Genomic DNA, 15,592 nt, shown 5'->3' on the forward strand with positions numbered 1-15,592 from the left:
CACAGAAAACACGGACCTCAAGTAATCTAGGTGAGATCAGATGTCATTGAAGACAACGTTTTCCCCGTAGATCACACACCTTAATGTGTGCTCAGTGGCACGATAAGGTGACGGAAAAACCATTGTAAAAAAAATGAAATAAAAATTATAAATTTGATTTTTGTTGGAGAAAGATCTGAAATGGCATCTATTCAAAATACCCAATATTAAAAAATGCTTTATAATGTGTACACCTACATATAACTGTGCAATACAAAGATTAGAATTACATGTACGTATTTACGAAAAAAAGTTTGTTTAGCAGTTAAAAAGCGGATGTAAACTTTTGCTTTAAATTTAAAATTTACTTTTTCGTTTGGTAAAAAGTTGATAAATCCTTTTGCTCTCGGATACTCGGCAAAGAACATGAATGCAAATACATGTACATAAAAGTCTCATTAACAAAATATGAATATATAATGCATATATTTTCTGGCGGATTTCCTGCTACATACACAAATACAAATGTGTTTTGGTTTGCTAAATAAATCTATTATTGTTGTAATTTCATGTTTATTGGTCTCAATCTGCGCATTGGTATATAATAAACAGATTATTTTTTCCATATGCGACTTTCGCATTCCCTTAGTTACTGGAAACAATTACAATTTTATCAATTAATATTTGAAGCTAACTTTTCCCCATCACAAAGACAATGTAATGACCTGTATACAGTGGCAAAGCAATTCACAGAAATAAAACAATTTTTGCATGCAAGTCATAAATGAAATAAAATCGGAACCTTTATGTGTCCATTCTTTATAAATCGACCCTTTCTGCCCACACACTTCCTCTCCAACTTTATCTTCAAACTTCTTCTCCATATTCAACCAGATGAAATGCCCCCGGACTCAGAAAAATCTGGTGTGAGGCATAATATGCACATTGACCAGCAAAGTCGGTCATTGTGATTTTTTTCTCGGGATCATTTGAATTGTTTTTTGAAAGATCTGCAAAACTCCAGATAAATTCTGAAGCACTAGAAAAAGCTTCGCTATTTTCAAGGACTTCCCTTGAAATTTTCCCATGATGTAGGGTCTTCTGTTTATATGATGAGGTATCTAATTTGATTCCTTCGGGTGACACCTGTCTAAGAATCGATGCTTCTGCAGTAGTATACCCAACAGAACTGGTTCCACTTTCTCCAGCTTTTCAACATCATTCGCTTCATCAACACGAATTTTAAACCGTTGCTGCTGACTTAATTATTTACTGCAAAAAAAAACTTTTGTATGACAATGACAGTTAATTGCTTTAAACAAATGGCAGTCTTTTAAAATGTTTTCTGTTGTAAAGTATTTTTTTCTTCGGACTTCAATCTTGTGCCATTTTTGTGAAACAGCATTTTGTGAATAGTGAATAGTCTAAATTTGATCAAATAAATCAAATGTAAAAGATTGTTTTCATTTCTGAGGATATGCCATAGTATAAAAATTTTAATATCTGAGTTATTTTTAAGCCGTTGGCTTTTTTCATGTGTTTTATTACCTCAATAGTACAAACATACATAGTCATATATGTACTGTGTATAGGTTATAACCTTATAGGTACTATGAATTAAAAAATCTTAAATTTGCATTCTATATCCCTCTGATGAGATTCTATCGTGTCTTCTTTGTCCTTTCCGATAAAAAAAAAACCATGAATGTATTTAAATCACTAAATGATAAAATTCAATACAATCCGGAGTCTCTTCTCATTTGGATTTATGCACACATATCTTTTCTTTTCTTTATTATATTTAAGCATTATGCTCAGTCTGTTAACCAACATTAATTCGCGTGCTAGAAATATCTGTTAGTTTCACAACCTTTTTTAAATCGCGAATATTAATCTTGAATTGAAATTCTTTTACTTAAAATTTGTAGAGAATGTTTCTCAATCATGAAAATTAATCGTCGCGGAATGATTCAAACTGACAATTCGCTATTCGAGACTGATGGTCGTTTTACATGTATTACGTGTATTTCATGACGTTAAAATTAATATTCTAAGGATAAGAGGTCTCTCTACACATTTGTTTCGATGTTTATCAGAAAACAATTTTTACGGAAACTTTACTAATGAAATTTGAATTATATCAAGCTATCAGTAAAGTTAAAACAATGAAATATAAAGATCACAAACAATTTTACTACGATTATTGCCAAGATCAATAAAATGCCGCGGATATTATTCTCCCATAAATCATGAACGTCATCAAAAAATTATTAGATCTGAAACACGTATCAAACCTGTGCAGTTGAAATGAACATTTGACTTAAGCATGAAATGCTTATTTAGACCACATTGATACGTCGTCTTTTTCAATTTAAACACTGTATATTGCAAGATGTAGCTGATGAATGTAGGTTTCTAAAGCCAAGCGTGGCTGTCACGAACCTCCCTACATTTCTCCCTGATTTCAGGTAAACAAACAAATTTACACTCTGGTGCTAATTGGAACAGCGTTATCGCAGTATTGTGACCTTATTCGTTATACAGGGTGTCCCAAAACATATGTTACACTTTTTATTATCTATAACTTTATCAAACCACAAGCATTCACAAAGATATTTTGTCAACATCTAGTGTATTAGCATTTATTTTATCTGACAAACTTTCAAGAAATTCTGTTAAAAATTAAGGTAGTTATGATGTCCAAATGACGTCATCATATTTCTAATTTTAACCTTCATGTGAACAGCTGGTAGAAATTGTCAAACTTTAATATGGGTGTAAATCTGCTACTTTAGTCATAGGAACCATGAGAAAGCAAATTCTGTAATGAACGTACACAACAGAATGCTAATCTACAGACTTGTGAGTTGTGAGGGAGTTAAAAGTTAAAGGCACCATAAATGACACATGACTTAATTCTGGTTATAAGACCAAGGGTGCCCGTACCATAGAGAACATTAATTCCATTGATAGAGTAATCACTGAAACTTTATAAAAATCCCATAGACGGGTACTGCCTAAACTAGATGCATATGGCGCTATTGGTAAATGTACTGTTCATAAAATACTCAAATTCGGTTTAAAACTGATTCCCTACAAGATAATTGTAATGCAGCATTTGATAGAGACAAAAATTATATGTCGTCTAGAGTTTGCCTATTGGATTTTGATTAGACCAAATTCTGGAAATTTAACAGATGCATGGTTTTCCGTTTAAGCCCACTTTCATCTTAACAATGTTGTTAAAGAGAATCTTACGTTCTTGTGTTTGTTCAAACTTATTCTTATTGTGGAAAAACCTGTTAGAATGTTACATACAAACTTGGTAAAAAAAATTCAGAAATCGTGTTCAAATAATATTAATTCTAAGGGATTTAATTTGGAACATGCTATAAAATGTCATATGTTATGGAGTTATTCTAAAGAAAAAAATGTTGATGATTGATAAGAAAATTGTAATAAATGTATGCTTGACAAAAAAATTATAACAATTTTATTAAATATTTCAAATTTCATTAACGTGACTTGAGGATTGAAATTTTTATAACGGTTTAAAAGTGTAACATATGTTTTGGGACACCCTGTATATAAACGCGACCAGTCGTATTTTACATCTGCTAGCACACGAAGTAGAATAGAAATAAAGTCCTTGTTGTCGTGAATGTTGCCGATAATCTCCTCAGTCTCGAAATGTTGTTTGAAATATAAAAGCCTCGGCTTTTATCTTTCAAACAATATTTCTCGACCTCGGAGGTTATTCTGCAACATTCACGAAAACGCGGACATTATTTCTTAAATAAACTTTGTGATTGAAAAATTCACCGTTGTTTTATTATTAAAATTAAATCATTGATATTAAGATAATTTATTTGAAAGATTCGATTTAATAAAAAAAATCGCTAACATCAGGAGAAATCTGCATCGACGAAAAAGACAAATGTCAAAGGTTCAATTTTTTGGACAAAATATTCCAATTTCTAGATTCAAATTCTAATCAAAACGATTATAGTCATAAATGTAATTAAAAATGTATTATTATTATTATGATATGAATAAATAGGTAAACAAAGCATATGCATGCACAAGAATGAAATAATATTTTTAAAACCCTATATTTGCACAATGTTACTCTTGCAAAGATCTTAGGCCTGTCTTTTTATTTTAGTTTCCGTTATATAGATGTACATACACGGAGAAAACCACTTCAGTCATGTTAAATACTAAGGACCAAAACATTTCCTTGTATACCAAACATTTATGACCTGTACATTTCTGTGGCAGTGAATTCAGGATCAAAATACGTGTTCATAGTCCAGTTCGCCGCCTGTACCAACGCAGCCGCTATTGCTTAAAAAGTCGGATTTCAACGCAATGTTTATAAAACGTCAAAAATTCATTTTTCATAAATCAAACACCAACATTTCAGGAATGTAGTTAATAATACACAAATATGGATTGTTTAGACGGGGGATATCACCAATTATCAGGTCTGAGTTGTCACCCGAGGGCGCTTGCGTTATGTAAATAAGAAATATCAATGACAAAATATTTTAAGTAACAGTTTAGCTTGTCCGCGATTTTTACGGACAACCCTCCTTCAGTTACTAAAGTTATTACTCTGACATTATATAAAAAAAACCAAATACAATGAAAAAAAGAGCACGTGTCCTCCTCAATATTAAAGGATGATGGTTGAAAAAATATAAATGAAAACTTAATTGAAAATGATTTTGTTTAACAGAAAACAGTTAAAGCAAATGAAAAGAGACAGCTGAAACTAGGTTAAAGATCATTCATAATGTGTCAATTAAGACCACTTGAGTTCACTATAGGAATATCCTACTGTGTTAAATTGAAATAATTATAGTAAACGAAAAATACCTCGGATGCTATCTGTCACATTAAAAACGTCAGTATGAATTTGAACGCCTCTTGTCGAATTGACACTTTGTTTAATTTCTGCCAGGTCAGTGCCCTTAAGTCTCTCTAGTAATGTTGTTTTCCCACTACCAGCACACCCTATGATCATTCCAGAGGCATGGTACATCCTCGTCCTCCCTTTCTTTAGATTTTCCGTGAAATTCTTCACTGATTTGTCCCCCCACATTATAACCTGTATTGGAACGCCGACTACAAAGCAACAAAAATACAAATTTTTAATGTAAAAAAGATCGGGAAAACAAACTTCGGTTCACCTTTGTCGCGTCTCGTCAAACCTGAAATTAGGTAGTTAGGTCTACAATTCCTTCTCCAAGCACTCGGCAGTAGTAGTAAAATTAAGGGGTTTTGGTATATTATGACATCTCTATATGAGTGAAAATTTCTCAAAAGGGAGGTAAAATAACATTCACTCATTCATTGAACCAATCAATCATTTGATTGATTAATAGATTGTATGATATTTTAAAACTCATTCGAGGATTTTTTTTTCACTCATATACCTACAGTGTATGTATATCAACTTTCACCGTTGAAGGGCTTCAAATTTAGACCTATACAAGGCATTCACGGCCATTAACGCTTACCGTGAGAGGGGACATTGGTTTTTAAGATCTTAATCGAAGAGCCCTAAATTTTAACTTCAGAGTGCCAAGAGCATGGCGAAGGAACGGTTGCTACTTATTTTGCATCGACTGTGTCACAGCCGAGATTCGAACTCACGACCTCCTGATCACAAAGCGAGCAATCTACAGACAGATAGTAACGTCAAATGAATAATAATATATTGAAATATCTAATGGTGATAATTGTATAGAATCTTTTTTCCATTTCATTGTCATGTTCATGTTGTAATCAAAAATCCGTGTTTTAAAAATACAAGTTAGAATAGATTTTTTATTGTATAAATTCTATACTTTAAAGCAATTGAAACGAAACAAAAAGTAATCTACAAATATGATTTTTATGTAATGATTTTTGTAAATTAATTTAGTAAGGTTATACTTGACTTAAGGTATTAAATGTATAAAATAGAATTTAAACCTAATAAATGAATGGCCTGATACTTTTAATCATGGTAGCATTTTGAAGGTATTATGAAATAATTATACTCGACCAAAGAAATGTACAAAATTTTAATCATTGTTCATTAAATGCACCTTAAATTCAACATCGAGGATTGTATGTTGTTTAACGTCCCTCATGAGAATTTTTCAGAAGCCACCACTTGCCGATGGAGAGCTACAAAATTTGTCCTATACTCGGTTTCTGAGCCATTGAGCAGGGAGGGATTTTTTCTCGTGCCAGCACCTACTGCGACCTGGGACCTCGATTATACGGTCCTATCCGAAAGACTAGTCTCTGCGTCCCACAGTAGAATTCGAACCTGCGACAATTCAATATTAAAGTATATGGCAGCGCATGTTTTTTAAGACATTGTAAAAAAGTAATGTGAATTTCATAAAAAAAAGAGCCATAGCTGCCTTTGACGACTCGGCCTACTCAAGTATTTAAAAGGAAATCACCTTTTTCTATTTATAGATACATCGTACATGTACCTATTTCAATCAAACTACATGTATGTAATTATTTGTGAACCAGTGTTATACAATGTACATCTAGCTGCAAGTTTGTTGCATGACAGTACATGTAATTTTACTTGTCCAATACTCTTATTCTAAACAAGATTGTTTGAAAATTTAAAAAAAAACAGGCTAGCAGCTATGACTTTGGTCATTAAAATAGTTTAAGATTGTTTTCCCCAAGATACTTTCAATGTGTAATGTTGTATTATATATCTCTTTTAAAATTTATTTATACAAAAAAGTATAAAAACAAAAATAAAGAAAAAATAGGAAAATGCACACAGAAAAAAAAATAAAATCGTTGTTGAGTAACACGCACTGTGAGATTCGAACTCACGATCATTATGTCTTTAATCCAGCAGTCATACCACTATGCCACGAAGTCTTGGTATTCAGATGGATAAAATTAAGACAGATTGTTGAATTTTAAAATAATAATTTTAGAAGAAAAATTAAATACATATTTTGACATTCTTTGGATATGAAGACCACCTTTAACCAAAATTATATAAACGTATTGAAGTGCAGTTATATCCAAATAAAACTATTCAGAAGTTGTTTTTCTGGTTAAGGGTGGTCTTTTCCTACAGTTTGTAATTGTTTAGGGGAAAACTTCAGTATTTACTATATTTTCCATATATACTGAACGATTTTTATAACTATCATAAGAGGGAAGTATTAATAATTGAGTATTATTTTTGCGTGAGTTGCTTTAAGACATGTATAAACTAACATAGTATGACAAAATTTTGGTTAAGCAAAGTATTTAAAAAATCACTACTGGAGAAGGCGAAAGTGATTATCAAATGTGCTATGGCTCTTTGTCGGTGAAAAATGCATAAAACTGCATGAGTCATGTGATTATCGTTTATTTCACTTAAATTGATATCAAGCAATGTATTTCTAGATAGTCTAAAATGATTTAAATTGTTTGAAATCTCTTCCTTATACAGTGAATAAGTTAAAAACACCAGAGGTTTGATAACAATTTTAATGATTATATTATAATTATAAGAAACACATGAATGTTAAACCTACCCAAGCCCTTGTAGCTTGATTAATACGATATGTTCATCAATTAGATTTCTAAGCAAAAGAAATATTCTCTGCTATATCGAAATGCTTGTTTTTTCAGATTTATCGGGTCAAATTTTCTCTAACCTAGCGCAGTGTACAAGTAATAGCACTTGAATTTTTTCTACAGACATTCATTCATGCTAATGATGCACAAAAGCCTGTTTAAGCATGATGTAGTGCATTTTTTCATATTGCAATTCCTCATTACATTTAAATCGTTAACGGTTACACAGTCAGTAGAGCGCTCACTCTGTGATCAGGGGTCTTGAGTTCGAATCTCGACCGCCACTGAAATAACCTAATAAAAATTGGGTAGCAACCTGTTCTTCACCAATGTGCTTAGCACTTGAAGTGTCATTTGCGTGTCCTTAGGATGAGACCTTATAAACATCGAGGTCCCAAATTACCGCAGGCCTAGGCACAATAATCATATTTCACCGCTCAATGGCCCTGAGTGCCAAGTAAAGGTCAAAATTGAAGCCCTTTACCGGTATATGGTGACGTCTCTAAATGCGTAAAGGAGATTTCGAATGGGAACGGATAAGGTTTTTAAAGATTTTGCAGTTAAACTTCTTTTTACTGTTCATAAAGGCAATATTAAAAAAAAAAACTCCAGGTCACGTTTCTGAACTTATAGTCCATTTATAAAATGATGCGAATTTAGGAAGAGACAAAATAGCAGTAATGGGTCTTTAGTTATATTTTTAACATTTAAATTAAATTAAAAGATGATGTTAACGACCTACATTTTCTAAATACAGCTTCATGTATTGACTGGTCATTCATTGTCGGATGTGTGAAAATATTTTCTCCTAGCCTTTCTAAAAACTCCTCATTTTTTTCTGGCAATAACCAACAGCAAACTTCACCTTCTTCTCTCTGATAATTACACGATCTACAGTACTCAGCAATGTTTTCTTTTTCAGCCCAAGCCAAGAAAATATCCAGAAATTTTAAATTTTTTGAAAATCTAAGAAAACTGATATTTTTGAAGAGTTCGTTGGAAAAACTTATTTCTAATTCATTGAATTTCAGAATTGGTTTGTACTTTTCTAAATCTTTTAAAGCAAAGGGCTTTTTGATTTCCTTGGATTGAAAACTGTTGGCAACAGTATTGTATTTGGTCATCCAGTTTCCTTCTTTCAAGTTTATTTTATAAGAATTGGAAAGAAGAAGGCACATCAAAAATGTATCCCCATCTAAAAATAAAAATAAAATATCAAAGATTAGCAAGCTCATCTAAATGAATGTGACCTATAAATAAAGGTTCATAAAATCAAAGTACTGAAAGTACTGAAAAGCGGTTAGCATGCTTTCATCGAATATGTACAGTGTACAATAACAAAAAATGCATGGAATGATGATATTAAAGTAAGCATGCATATCTTTTTCCAATGTCATCAGCGAAGAAGCAGACACACTGAATTTTGTAGTACTTAACTAAATGGTAAAACCAATAACATCCCAGACTGATGTCACAAATGTTTGTTTCAAAATATCAACCTGAGATTTTCAGTTTGAAAGACAGGAAGTTCAATTTCAAAAATTTCTCCCTAATTGTCTACATTGGTGGTGTCCAAAAGTGCTCAGAACGAAAAAAAAAATTATGTTGATCTTGCAAATTTAATTGGCTTTCATGCTCTATTGATTCTGAAATTAGGTAACTGTAAAGGCTACTATAGCAAACAACTCAAAAAGAAAATAAAATGATAATTCAAATTCTTTAGATTAATTGGTTTGGAGTACTGTACATAGGTCTTTAGCTGGCTAGTCTGAGAAAAACGGATGGACGAGCAGAGAATTAATTAATTTCAGAGAGCTTCAATTTCGTAGGCTCACAGCGGGTCAGCAGGTGTGACCTGTCATTGAGGATGCTTACTTCTCCCAGGCACCGGAACTTTCAAGGATCTGTTTTTCTTTTGAGACCGATCACTGTTCATTCTGTATTTTGATACAGATACTGAGTACTTCTGTTTATTAATATTATGAACTATTTCTCTCACAGGAAGAAAGACAAGTAAACAAGATAATAAAGTTTTAAGAAATGTACATTATTGACTTTTCATACAATAAAATGTTCGAATAAGTACTGTAAATGGTATATGACAATTATTTAAAAAAGAGTCTTGCACGATATGTATAAACGAACATATACTGAGTATTTGGCAAATATTTTTCATGAAATATTGTATAAAAAAAAACGTGTGAAAAGGAAAGTTGTTGTTTAATCCATCAATACTAGTATTTTAAAAATTCAAAGGTTCACTAAAAGTCAGTGTATAACAAACAATTTAATTGTCCATTGCAAGAATTACCTAGGTATCATTATCACTTTCTTCAATATGTCGCATAAGCAATACGTTGTTTTTTTTTTTTTTTTTTTTTTTTGTTTTGTTTTTTATATATACTAAAAACAAGTATGCGAATTTCTATCAATATGCCTGTAAGCATCTGTATTTTAATTTTTATTTCTTCTCAAAGGCTCAAAATGATACTTAACAAATTGGACAAATTCAAATTTAAGTATTTTTACAACTTATACCTTGCACAGGAATTTAGCAAACTTTCAAAAATAATCATTCATTATATATAATTTTCAATTTGTGCTGATTGTCAAGATTTTTCATGCCTCTTTTTTCTGTGCATATTTTATATCGGGTGATTTTTAGAAAAGGATCGAATGCCGATTAAATTTTTTTCTCCATTTTTTTTAAATTAATTTTAATATTTTCAATTATTTAATTATTTTTCTGTACAACTTACAGATGTATTCAGTATTTTTATATAAAGGCTTTCTTCGTGTACTAGTATTACTTAAGTTAATTAAAGGGATGCCATAATATTTTGGAAAATGAAACGCGATCGAGAGATTCTCCGATGTTTTGCAGTCGGTAATAACCTTCAACCCCTTTAGCCAGTAATTAACCCGTCCTCCCTGTGCCCAGTAGCATAATTCGGTCAAATATTTATTGTTCATGAGGTGTGCCTTATAATTAATCATAGGCACCTGAATTTTTATCAGTAAGTCTCTAAATTAGCCAAATATGGAAACATTTTACCCCCTCTATATATAAATACACAAGGTGTACAACGCCATTTTGACCACCTGTTCGATTCAGGCTTCAATTTAACACACAAATCGGAAATGCCTACTGGTTTTCGTGTAGCATTGGGTTCAAATATGATATTTCTCGCTATACATGTCTTCCTAAAGTTTAAATCTAACAAGTTGATAATGTTATCAGCTAAACTTCATGCTGACTTCGAATTTCGTCACAGGGCCCGATCGCCATCAGCTGATGTCACGGAAATTTCGACACCAAATGCTCCTATACATAAACTTTTTTTAATTCAACAATTATAAATTTATTTCATTGACAAACAAAATCAGAAAAAAAATTAAAAACCGAAAGATTATGTTGTTTTGATAGTCTTGATTTTATTTAACATATGTTATATGTGTTAGAAACAAATCATAGGTACTAGGTAGAGGCTTTGTTGAAGTTTCCGTTGTCGATAGGTAGCGCCTTATGGAAGTTTCCGGTGTCGATAAAAATCGGACACATGCCATAAAGCGGTTAGCGAAGCTAACCGCTTAAAAAGAATGTCTAGAAATATATTAAAGTCAAATGTCGTAATCTTAAATCACTGAGATCAATGTTCTTGAGAAGATAATGTTCAAAGCACATCACATTATTTCTGCAATTTTTCTATAATCTTTCCATGAATTCTCCTTTACCCGCAAGGGAAATGGGATGTTTTGTTGTTAAAAAGAGTTTCGACGATGATATATTTTTTATCCGAAAAAGAGCAATATTTGCTGGCCTACATATAACTAAATAAATACAGAACATACTGATTTTGATTCCAGCAACAAACCTTCTATCCTGTGAATTTCTTTAAACAGCTCCTCTATATCTCCAAGATGATGTCCCCTGTGATCCTCAGAGCTCGTACAATCCACACACAAGGGAAAATTACACTGAATACAGAACTGAACTAATGTACGTCGAGGGTGTCTCTTGCATTTAATGTCGTGCAGATGAAGGTCTGTTAGACGTCCCCCCCCAAAAAAAAATATATTATTAATGATAAATTAGATAAACAATGGAAATGATTTCATACAATCTTCTTTTTTATACTAAACAGAAGACGCCTTGGCGTCATTTTAAATAACGTGTTTCAAAATCACGCATTAATACACACAGGATGAAAAGCCAGGTTTCCCAAATTTGGAAACCCGATGGAAACATATGGGAATCGTGACATCAGTAGTTTCCATATAGTTTCCATTTTATGGAAACCACATAGTGGTTTCCACATAGATTCCCAACATGGAAACAATCAACCTGTGGTTGCCCGTACGTTTCCCAAGATAGGAAACCATGGAAACATTCCCTGGTGGTTTCCATGTAGATTCCCGACATGGAAACAACCAACCTGTGGTTTTCCGTTAGTTTCCCAAGATAGGAAACCATGGAAACATGCCTCAGTGGTTTCCATATAGATTCCCGACATGGAAGCCACTAATGTGTAGTTTCCCCCATGTTTCCCAGGTAGAGAAACTTTGAAAGTATATCTCAATGCTAACCCACCTACTTTTTATTTTACAAAAAGTTAAATATTTTCTGATGTTACCATATGCTTACCAATTATAGAAATATTTCAAAAGTGTTTACATGCTGTATCAAAATAATTAACTTCCCTTCAAACAGTTAAAATAACTAGATGTGTATTTCTGCGTGATAAAATTTAATATTTCAGCACCGTGAACGCAATTTAATATTAAAAATTTATGAAATAAGTTTTGGTAAACTCGTATAGAATGCATGAAATGGAATAGAGAAAATTAAGTGCAGTTATGTAGATATCAATCATTTCCGATCTCACTTTCTTGTAAGCTGTCTATGTTGAATGTTCCTTTGAAAAAAATGCAAGAGCGAAGGGCACCTTTTATGATATTATTTACAGAAAAGGTAAAAAGATCGATAAAAAAGTAAATAAAGAAACATATCAAGTTGCGATTATATAAAATGTAGTGATTAAGGACAGATGAGACGTTCCTCAATAATATAATTATAATTTTTTCCAATATTTTGACATTGAAGACTTACTTTTTTTTTTACATTATAACATGTATTCACAAAAACTCGAAGGTACCTTACAAGGCATTTTGTTTGAGATACCAGAGGATGGCATCTCTTATATACCGGGGTAATCCTTCAATGTAAGTTTTCTAGTTGGATTCAGTGTTTCAAATTATTAAAAACCAGTTTAGAAAGTAATAAAGATTTTTATACAAATTTATTATACATTAATATGAAGATTCACAAAACAGATACTTAATGGGAAACGTATCGTCTGACCTTTAAAAAAAACAAAATATAGAAGAGTAAGTATGGTTACATAGAGATCAATGTAAACTGGCAGATAAAATCCATCGAATTGGTTGGAGCTGAGTATTATCATACTAGTATTTTACTTTATAAGATTGTTTTTTTATGATTTAATAAATTATTATTATTATTGGGCGGTGGATTCCCTGCTTTCATTTTTCTGAAGGCCCCCCCCCCTCCTTTAAAAAAATAAAACCACACTTGAAAAAATCACTATAGTCGGCCTGTGTAATAACTACGGGCACCTGTCCTCACGTGCCATATCAGGTGGGGACACGTGCCGCGAAGACACCTGTCACTGTGTATTTTTTGTATATTCTATGTGAATTGAGACGGTTTTCTACCTAAAGGGAACAATGGGCTGTTGTCGAGCATGTACACACACAGCCTCCGACCGAAAATTCGTTTAATTAAGATGACGATTCGGGGTTTTTTTATCAATTAAAAAATTGTATATTTCATAAATAAAGTTATACAAGAGAACATATTTATAATATAACATACATTTATTTTAAGATTTTCAATGAAAGAACGAACTATTTAGAATTTTTATTTCAATTTTCATTTCTGATTTGAAAAAACTATGCTCTTTAGAAATTAAATAATTTTCTATAGGTATTGTGAAATCAACACTGTATTTATATAATAGTGTTGCATTATGCATGTACTATGCCTAAATAGTAGGCAGGGTTTGACACATGGTGCACGAGCCGGAGGCGAGTGCACGATGTGTCAAACCCTGCCTACTATTTAGGCATAGTACATGCATAATGCAACACTATTGTTATTATTATGCTGACTGTTGTAATTATTTATGCGGTAATCCATTTGATTTTTTCCTGATAATATCGGTGCTTAAACAGCGCACTTGCAAGAACTCATTCAAAATATTCATGCTAAAATTGTTTGCATGCTTAGTTATTTTGGTTACTAGTATTTTCTCTAAATAAGTAGGGATTTTCTGTCCCCAAAGCAACACATTTTTATTTTTGTTATGTTAGTAAGCCTTATTTGTTTGCAGACGTCGATTCTCATTGATAATTTTCTTTTACATCCTTCAATCAAGCGTCATATAAAAAAGCGTTTTAATGACCCTATAAAATCAGTTCATCTAACGATCTGTATGTAATTAGTTTGAAAGTTTGTTGTACACATTAATCTAAAGTTCCTTAGAATAATATAACTGTTTTCAAATAATATTTGTCTATTTTCTCCTTCTTGTGTCAATTGTATAAATTAAGTTTATATATTTAATAAAATTATACTTACCAGTGATCGTCTCTATGGCGTAATCGATAAGTCATCGGACTGACAATCTCATGGTCGTGAGTTCGTTCCCCGGCAAGTACATGGAAGAATTTTATTCAGTAAATAAAGCCGTGCACTATTTCGGCATAGTATGCTTACGCTTTATAAATCCTTAGACCACTATGCGAGAATAGTAGGGTATGGGTTATATAGAGACAAACTGACAGGAAGCATAATAATTAATAGTCTTGATGAGTTTTTGTGTGAAATTTGTAATCCAACGTACTATACAAAGGCATTTATTAAATAATGTTATAATATTCCTGAGTCAAGGAAACTTTAGGAATCGTAAGGTTTCACGAGGTTCCATGTAGTTTCCCGTAATAGGAAACCTTAAGAATTCCATCAAGTTTCCATTCCACGGAAACCACTACGCTCCGATTCCCTGTGGTTTCCTGAGTCACGGAAACTTTCAGAGATCATGAGATTTCCCAAGCTTCCATGTAGTTTCCTTTAAAAAGGAAACTTTAAGATTCCACCAGGTTTCCATCCCACCGGAAACCACTACACTGATCCATATGGTTTCCTGAGTCACGGAAACTATAAGCGGAATGGTGAGGCCTCCCGAGCTTCCATGTAGTTTCCCGTAAAAGGAAACCTAAAGATACCACCAGGTTTCCATTTTACGGAAACCCCCTGAAACCGATTCCATCAAGTTTCCTGATTCTGGAAACCAGTGGAATCTTTCATTTGCCGTTATGGGAAACTACATGGATGTTCGGGAAACTTCAGGTTTACAGAGGTTTCCGTGGTTCGGGATACCTTATGGAATCGGAGCGTAGGGGGTTTCCGTGTCACGGAAACTTGGCGGAATAACCTAGCATCAGCTACGGAAACCACTGGGAAACATGATGTAAACGTGAGGTTTCCGTGAGGTTTCCATGTGTGCGTTCCATAAAGTTTCCCATGATGGGAAACCACTTTTCACCCAGTGACAAGGAACTAGTTCGAATGCTAATGCAGAAAGTCAACCGACCGCCATATTGCTTATCTATGCAATTTTACACATAAACTATAGCGCAGTATATTTCAAGAAAATGTCAGATGCATTTTACTCAGCATAAATAATACATTGATATTAGGTGAAACTCTCATGAACATAATATATAAGGATATGTAAATATGACGGTTGCTAGCATTTAGGAAAAATTTCAAGATTCTTACCGGAAGGCGATTCTCCGTCTATACATTTGTAAATGACTACTGTATTGTTATATCCTGATCCAATCCAGAGGAAACTGTTTTTTTCATCATAACTCAGACTTTGTGGTAAGTATAAACCTTGCTCTTGTGTCAGAATGAATGATA

At 32.6% G+C, this 15,592-nt stretch overlaps 1 long non-coding RNA gene across 1 annotated transcript; it reads right to left on the reverse strand.

Annotated features, from left to right (window-relative positions):
- Positions 1 to 8,363: 8,363 nt before the first annotated feature.
- LOC134278383 (uncharacterized) lies at positions 8,364 to 15,592 on the reverse strand. Its single transcript, XR_009994429.1, has 3 exons — positions 15,449 to 15,592; positions 11,460 to 11,630; positions 8,364 to 8,779 (listed from the first exon to the last, which is right to left on the reverse strand). It is a non-coding gene; the product is annotated as an uncharacterized LOC134278383 (long non-coding RNA).

This window comes from Saccostrea cucullata, unplaced genomic scaffold (assembly GCF_032062105.1).
Source record: "Saccostrea cucullata isolate Sc308-1 unplaced genomic scaffold, CSIRO_AGI_Scuc_v1 ctg6353, whole genome shotgun sequence".
Lineage (NCBI taxonomy): Eukaryota > Metazoa > Mollusca > Bivalvia > Ostreida > Ostreidae > Saccostrea > Saccostrea cuccullata.